The sequence below is a fragment of the Uloborus diversus genome, chromosome 8, assembly GCF_026930045.1.
Source record: "Uloborus diversus isolate 005 chromosome 8, Udiv.v.3.1, whole genome shotgun sequence".
Lineage (NCBI taxonomy): Eukaryota > Metazoa > Arthropoda > Arachnida > Araneae > Uloboridae > Uloborus > Uloborus diversus.
The window spans coordinates 146,109,369-146,117,623 of NC_072738.1; the positions used below are offsets into that span (position 1 = coordinate 146,109,369).

Below are 8,255 nucleotides of genomic sequence, written 5' to 3' on the forward strand. Positions count from 1 at the left end.
TAGCGGGTATACATTTGATCGGTTTGTGAGACTGCACGCCCTTTCTTACGGTTAATCATCACGTATTGTAAAAAAGTTTTAAATTTCCAACAATAGTTTACATGTTATGTACAATGATTTGGAACATTTTCCTAAATAAAAGAATGCATCAACTTTGATGCCTTTGAAAAACTGCAAATTGATTCTGTTTCTCTGCGGCTTTAACACTCTAAGTGTTGCATCAAGTCTTCGTTAACTCACACGATAATCATTACTAGCCTTGCTTGCGGCCCAATTCAACCAGTTGTGTTACATGGCGATTCTCGAAAAAATGTTCCGTTTGTAACGCTAAGTTTTCTATTTTTTCCAGCAAACCAATGCCTTCAAAAAATAATGCTGTATGTATAATACATGCTTTAATATACGAACAAAGCATAACAGTTAATCCCATATTTAATTAATAGTTACTTGAATAAAATAAAAAAATAGCGTTACGCACGGGATATTTTTCCGAGAATCGCCCTATACCTATTGTGTCTATTATGTAGTGTTTAGAACCTTCAGCTCAACTACAATAACAATGAGAAAAAAAAACTCACTCGAGCATTGAGATCCGTCGTAAAACAACCCTTTTCCGCAAACGCAGTCTACTGTGTCTAGAAGATCAGTTTCTTTACAATTAGCGTCTTTGAAGAAAGCGCATTTGTGAAGACTGCACAGATCCGCTGAAAAGACAAAGCTAAAATCAAGTACAAATAACAGCAATGTATTTTTGAAATACCATCTACGATAAAGCTTATATCATTTGCCTCATTAATGCATACATTTTGAGTAACATTGAACCATACTGCAATATAGCACACTATAGAATTTTGAAAGGATGATGAACTGTTATAGCAAAGAACTTTAGCCTATTAACTGGGTACGATGAAATATTTCGTCATACAAGGACTATTAACTGTATAATAGTCCTATTAACTGGTAGTGTCTATTAACTGGTAGGTATAACTATATTTATTTCTGTATTTAAATTTGCCATTATACACTGGCCTCAAAAAGTTAAGGTACAACATAGTTTTCGAATCTCACCATAGAAAAATGACAGTAACAATAAAACGCATAGTTTGCATGAATGATAATAACGAACTTTAAAACCATTTGTAAAGAAACGATAGAATTCAATCAAGAAGAACGAAACATTCAATCGCAACGAAGCGTTAAACCTCACAAAATGCCGCCTACCAAAATATAAAAACCGTTTTCATTGCGATAGACGACGCATGCGCAGATATATTCCCAACATGAGTCAATGAGCTAAGAAGCAACCATTTGGTTCCTCATAGTCTGCCGCCAAAACAAAAACATACCAACCAAATCAAAAGGAAAATATATTTTGCGTTTGCTGCCACATGATTTTCTTACTACACTTTGTTTCACATTTTTTGATTTACTTAGTTTTTTCCCCTTAAAATAATGTCTCGTACTGTAAAATATTGTTATCAGCCAGAATACGGGAATTCAGCCGTCCCGTATGGAAGTTCCCCGGGACGCGGGACAATTTTTCAAAATACGGGACTGTCTCTTGAAATCCGGGACGTCTGGGAACCCTGGTCTCTATGCTAGACGACCAGTTGTGTGTGTTCCCCTCAACGCACCGCAGCGAACGATCCGCTTATGCTGGGCAAGAGAACAGCAACGGGCTTCTGTGCTGTTCACAGGCGAGTCCAGATTTACATTGGAGGGTGATTCAGGGCATCTACTGATCTGGAGGGAACAGCGCACTAGATACCATCAATCCAACACTGTTGAAAGACACTGTTACAGAGGTGGTAGAATCATGGTTTGGGCAGAGATCTCGCTCGTTGGTCACAATGACCTGCATGTGTTCCATGGAGGAACTCTGACTGGTCTGAGATATTGGGATGAGATCCTTGATCGATGTGTCCGCCCATATGCTGGTGCAATTGGTAATTATTTCATTTTCATGGATGGTAATGCACGACTTCACCGAGCTCAGATTGTTGTGAAGTATTTTGAGGATCACGGTTTGGAACGAATGGAAAAGCCAGATCGATCTCCGGACCTGAATCCGATAAAACATCTTTGGGGCTATCTTGGCAGATATGTTGCTGCTTTAAATCCTCCTCCAAGATCGTTACATGAGCTGGAACAAGGCTTTCTCTGTGTCTGATCTGCGCTTCCTTTTCCAGTGTCCGAAAACTTAATAAACAGCATGGAAAATCTTTGCCGCCAATGTATTTAAGTTAGGGAGGGGACACATCCCTTATTAGAACCCATTTTTGTATTGTTTCAATTCCACTTTACTACATAACACTGTGATGTTCTGAATTCTTCAAGAATGGACCAGCGAAAGTGAAGATTGCCAAATGATTACGTCCATCGCCACACGATGATTCGCCAGCAAATACGCCCAATAAGGGTTGTAAGAAAATTGGCGGATTTCTACATCAATTTGGCAAATAATCGCGTAGCGTTGGCGTATAATCATTTGTCGGTTTTCGATTGCGCCCTGCTAACGGAAAAGTACCTTTGAAAGTATTATGTTTTATTTAGTCCTTACCTATTTATTTCTACCATTGTGACTTGGCCGCTATTCATGAACATTCGCCACTGCAAGCACTCTTGTGCTCATAAATTTGTAATAAGTCATCAAAACGTGGTTTTATATTAGTCTGCATTTCAGTATTTTACGCAGTAGTAAAAAACAGTAGTTGCTGCCTTGAGTATGTTATTTTTTTCAGAATATGTCTAAAAAAAATTTTTGTGTAGAAAATATTTAGGCAAACTATGATTACAAAAGCAGTAGTTGACCCAATTGTGAAAATAGCTGAACAAAAGTGTGCGTCGCGGTTAAGAGGTTAAAAATATAGCAAAGGAAACATCTATGCAGTCAAACCAGCAAATTTATGACAAGTATAGGGTATCCCTACACAACAAAAAAAAGTTGTGTAACCCTACTCCATAAGCAGCATTTCCCGATCAACAAACCTCGATCTATCCAACTGGTGGCTTTGGAGGTATTTGAAACAACTCGTAAATCCTGATAATCCTAGAATTTTACATCATCTTACATACAGGATATTATTACATGACCGTAGCACTTCTCAGAGTGAACTGTGGTCAATTGTATTAGAACATGCTTATCTCGCTATTCAAGAAAGTGCCAAAAATGATGGCTGTAATGCTCAACATGTTGTTGTTGCTAATGCTGTTGTTTTTAAAGCCATCTTAAATGTATAGTGAATGTGCAACCCATAAAAGAGCGCAACCTGGTGGCAAAACTGTGAACTGTTTTTTGAGCAATCACGATTGCTTATTGTTCTCACTTGACAGTCCTTGATGTTCCGGTTCCTTTTTCAGCTTGGACCAGGGCTGCAGCACCACCGTCCACCGGCGGCGGCGCGGCTGGTCCTGAGCACTGTCCCCCGGAATCCACTTTTGCTGGGCGGTGGCGTCCATGTCCCACACACACGAACGCCTACACACACACACGAACGCCTACACACACACACGAACGCCTACACACACACACGAACGCCTACACACACACACACACGAACACCTACACGCACACGCACGTACACAACACTCACTCACACGCATACATACACTTACGCACCCACGCACATGCGCCTACACAAACACACACGCTCGTGATTGCGAAAAACATAATTTGAATTCAAGATGCCAAACATTCAAATTATTTATTTTTTTTAATTCGCTCAAACAAATTCCAATCCCTGAGTTATGTTGTACACATTATGTCGTTATTTTCTGCGCAATAGTTTTGTTACTACACTGCTTTAAAGTAGGGTCGTTTAATAATGGACACTAGGTATTTTGAACAAAAAAGGAAGAAGGCTAAAGAGTCAAAAGATAATCTGGTAATTTTCAAAGGAAAGTACCTTACAATAGTCAGTAATTGGAGAACAAGTGACATTAAATTCACGCAGATAACATTTTCTTACATTTTTGGAATTTTAAATAATATAATTAGGTTTTGCCTTTCTTTGCTCAATGAGAAATGATTGAACGAAAAATTAATAGTGGAGCATTAGAAACATCAAAGTAAAGGAAAGTGGGCCAAAATCGTACAGGGGAATCAAAATAAACCCGTAGGTTTCGTTGTAATATGTGCTACAATTAAGTCAAAAAATTATCAATTGCTAAAGTAACTGATTTAAATTGCAAGATGCATTTCCTGTGTGTCGGTCATGACCTCAATAAGAATAAATACACAGATATTCAATGTTGTGTATATATATAAATGAAAGACAATGGTGCACGAGTCTACAAATAATATAAAGAGAAATAAATGAATACAAATCCATCTTATATAATTAAAAACTGAGCGTATGTACCTATGTATGTATGTCAGATTTACTTCTCCCGAACGCCAGTGAACAGACCATCGAAGCAATTTTCGATAGATGCGTATTTTTCTGGTCTTTATCTTTGGTTAATTAACATAATCCTCCGATAATAATTAGCGGAGATATCAATTAAAAACTAGATTCATTATGATACTTAGATTTCGACATGAAATCCCTATTTTCGAAGGCTTTCCTTCATTCAAATTATTATTCAGTGCTTCATCTCAACTTTCCGCAACAATGCTTTTATTTAAAATTTGTAGCGGAGAAGAAAGTTACTGAGACGAAAGATGTGTTACCAATTTTTTTCCTCAAATATGAACAAATAAAATTCTGGGATTTATTTTGAGGCTTTTCCTGTAATCGGAAGCATTTTAAATGTTTCCTTTTTGGTTATTTTTAAGCAATCTGTCGCAAACTTTTACGTTTTTTTTTTTTTTTGAAGCCTGATTGTTGTTGAACACGCGTCACTTGACATAACTTTTATTTTCGAGCTGGACCGTGCAAAGCCGGGCGACGCAGCTAGTACATACATAAAAGGTGTGAACTTAAGTACAGTTAAAATATTTTTGAGCAGTATAAAGTACGTGTTATTTTATCAACATCGTTAAAAGTGTTTAAAAATATGGCATAAAAGTAAAATGTTTTGAAAACAATTTACAGTGAAATATTACTTACGCTTGCATCCATCCTTTGTTTGTTTATGATATTCCGGGCATTCGCATTTTCCATTCTGACACACTTCGAACTTCTTGCATTCAGGAGAGAATATGCAAGAATCAACAGCTGAAAATAGATATATTAGTCACTCCAGGCAGCTGCTGTTACCAACCGTTTATAAGCTTTACAATTTTAAATAGTTCTCTCCGTGTATGGAAAAAAATAGCTTTTTGGCAACAGCCCTGTTGTAAAAATGTCATCGCCAAAAAAAATAAATAAATAAATAAAATAAATAAATACTCTTCCTCGCAAAAAAGAAGGCCTTCATCCTAACCGCAAAACTCGCAGTCTTAAAAAGTTATGCTATCTAGTCTTCCCCGCCAAATATCTACCAAACTACCATCCTCCCTGTTTTCCTTTTTCATCACAGCTACTTTCGCTAGAACCTCCCCCCATTACCAGCTCTTCAGCAGTGAAGATCAGTGGAGAGGATAAATCCTTTAAATTGTGTGTTTTCAATCCTGGTCAATGGGTAGCTTTTTGCTCGGCTAGCCACTAACTCACTTAGCAAACTTTCCGCCAAACAGCATTGGAAACGATTTTAAAGGATCTGTCTTTTGAATTAGTCGGTAAATTCTTTCAACCAAAGTGCGAGATGAAATGTATTATTGACAGCTTGAAGAAACGGCTCAATTGAATTATCCAAATTCCCCTACTCAAATTCCTATGTCCCTAGATATAACAATTTGAGATATTTTCATTAAACTCTTGAATGTATCTATAGATTGATATTTAAAAAAATGTTTTGAATTATCATATATCCCTGGGGGAATGCTTTTATGGTGAAAAAGTATTTGACGAAAAATCAACATCATTGCTTTTTTGGCGCCGCAGATGAAAAAATATTTCTTGTGTTAGAGTCAAATGGTTAATTTTTAAAAAAGCATAGACGCTCTTGACTGAATTTTAATTTTTTAGTCGAAAAAGATAGAAAAAAAGAGTTTGTATGATTGTTTTCCTATTAGATATCCGGGAATAGGGTCATGCGATTCGCAGTGCCGAACAAAACAAAAATAAGATAAATACCTTTATGTTGTGCTAAAAAGTAGAATACGAAATAGCAACGTCAAAAGGCAAATTGCAGTTGACTGCAGAGAGTGTTTCGGCGTCACAAAGAAAAAGAAATGAGCTTTTGGATGGAAAGACATCCGACAAATACGGATGTCTTTTCCTCCTTAAGTTTATTTATTTATTTATTATTATTTTTTGCAATTAAAGGGTATTCCTTGTAACGCCGAAACACGTGTCTGTAGTAATCTGCAATTTGTGCTTTTTGACTTTGATGTTTCTTATTCTACTAAAAAGAAAATAGTTTACCCTTATACGACGTATGAAATTAGAGTGAAAGCAATATGCAATGTTCTCGATTGCTCATCAAATACTCGTCTTTAAGTTTTGAAAATTAATCTTTACTAATAATAAAGCTGAATGTCTCTCTGTCCGGAGGATGTCTGGATGTCTGTAGGATATCTGTAGGATGTCTGTGACGCGCATAGCGCCTAAACCGTTCGGCCGATTTTCATGAAATTTGGCACGAAGTTAGTATGTAGCATGGGGGTGTGCACCTCGAAGCGATTTTTCGAAAATTCGATGTGGTTCTTTTTCTATTCCAATTTTAAGAACAAAACTATCATATGATGGTTAAATTACGAAATTACCATAACGTGTAACCGTAACATGGGCACAAGCCAATTGGCGAGATACGAAATTATCATAACGTGTAACCGTAACATGAGTACAAGCCAATTGACGAGAAAATTCACAATACATTATTTGTAAATACAGGCGAATCAAAAGACCTTTTAATTTTTCTGTTACGGGCGAAGCCGTGCGGGTACCACTAGTGAGAAATAAAATAGAAACATTAAAATGTATGCCTATTGTTGGTTTTAGTTTTCTGACAGGCGTTGGGTTTCCAATGTGCATAAAAAACGTTTAGTTCACAATTTTAGGTTACTAAAGAATCGACGTGTTCGAACAAAAATGTATAAACTCAGCTTATTTCACTTTCGAAACAATTCAGAAACGTTCCTGGAAAATAATGGGCAGCTGATGTGCCTAATTTCTGCAATTAACATACCTTGCAAAAGCCAGATATCAGTAACCTTACTGAAATTATTCTTAAATCTTTCTAAAGAATATGGAGGACCGGTTCAAGTCAGTCTAGAGCATTCAAGGGAAATTCGGCAGATTTAATTGAATTGATTAAAACCTTCCAGAGATACTAAGCGAACCCCAGAAGCTTCAACGCATCCGTGGTAGAATTGCAAGTAAGAACCATGCATCTCCCTTACCTGCAATTCTTGTCTTTCAAACCTGCAGCTATCCAAACTTTTTCACTCACTCTCACTGAGAGCTAAGTTAACCTGGACGGGCCATAATTAAATTGGAGGCGATACACTTAATAGATACACTCAATTAATCTTTGAACTGGTAGTTAAAAATATTTTTCAGAAAAATCGTGAAATCAAGCAGCGTTCCACGGAAATAACCAGTAACATTTCGGATTTTTTTAGTGTTGATTCACTCTTCCATAATATTTAAGAACCAACTTTAGCCATTTTTATGACGCCAGTAGTAAAGATACTAGCTGTTTACAAGTAAAATTGATTATCTTTTAGTTGTTGCTCTGCTAAATAAGGAAACTGACGCTCCTTGGAATCGACAAAAAAAAGTATACAAGAAATGGGGAAGTACTGTTTCGTAAAACATGACTGTCTTACCATGGCATGATTTCCCTGTATGATTGTAATATGCAGTTTTATCATTGCAGGTACAGTAGGCAACTTTCAACGACCCGTCAAACTCACACCTCGCAGATGCTGCGCATGTGTTCTCTAAACACCAAATGGCTAAAAATATATACAAACATCAATACAAAAATTATTTTACCAACTACAATATATTTGATAAACTTATAATTAATATCGATTCTTCTCATACCTGCAAATATTCAATCTTTTAATCTACATGTGTACCGGACTTACCACACAAATTATGACTTGATTGGTTAGTTTGATTGAGTTTTTTGGCGCAAGAGCCTTAGTAGGCTATACTGTGCCAAACGATTGTTGAAAAGTGGAAAAAGGAGAAAAAAAAAGGAATTTTTACTATGGAGCAAAGGGCAAAAAGCTTCAAGAATTTTGGAAAATTAGTCAAAAT

At 36.6% G+C, this 8,255-nt stretch overlaps 1 long non-coding RNA gene across 1 annotated transcript; it reads right to left on the reverse strand.

Annotated features, from left to right (window-relative positions):
* Positions 1-579: 579 nt before the first annotated feature.
* LOC129227563 (uncharacterized) lies at positions 580-7,945 on the reverse strand. The gene is made up of 3 exons (XR_008580851.1): positions 7,817-7,945; positions 5,052-5,159; positions 580-704 (listed from the first exon to the last, which is right to left on the reverse strand). It is a non-coding gene; the product is annotated as an uncharacterized LOC129227563 (long non-coding RNA).
* Positions 7,946-8,255: the final 310 nt, after the last annotated feature.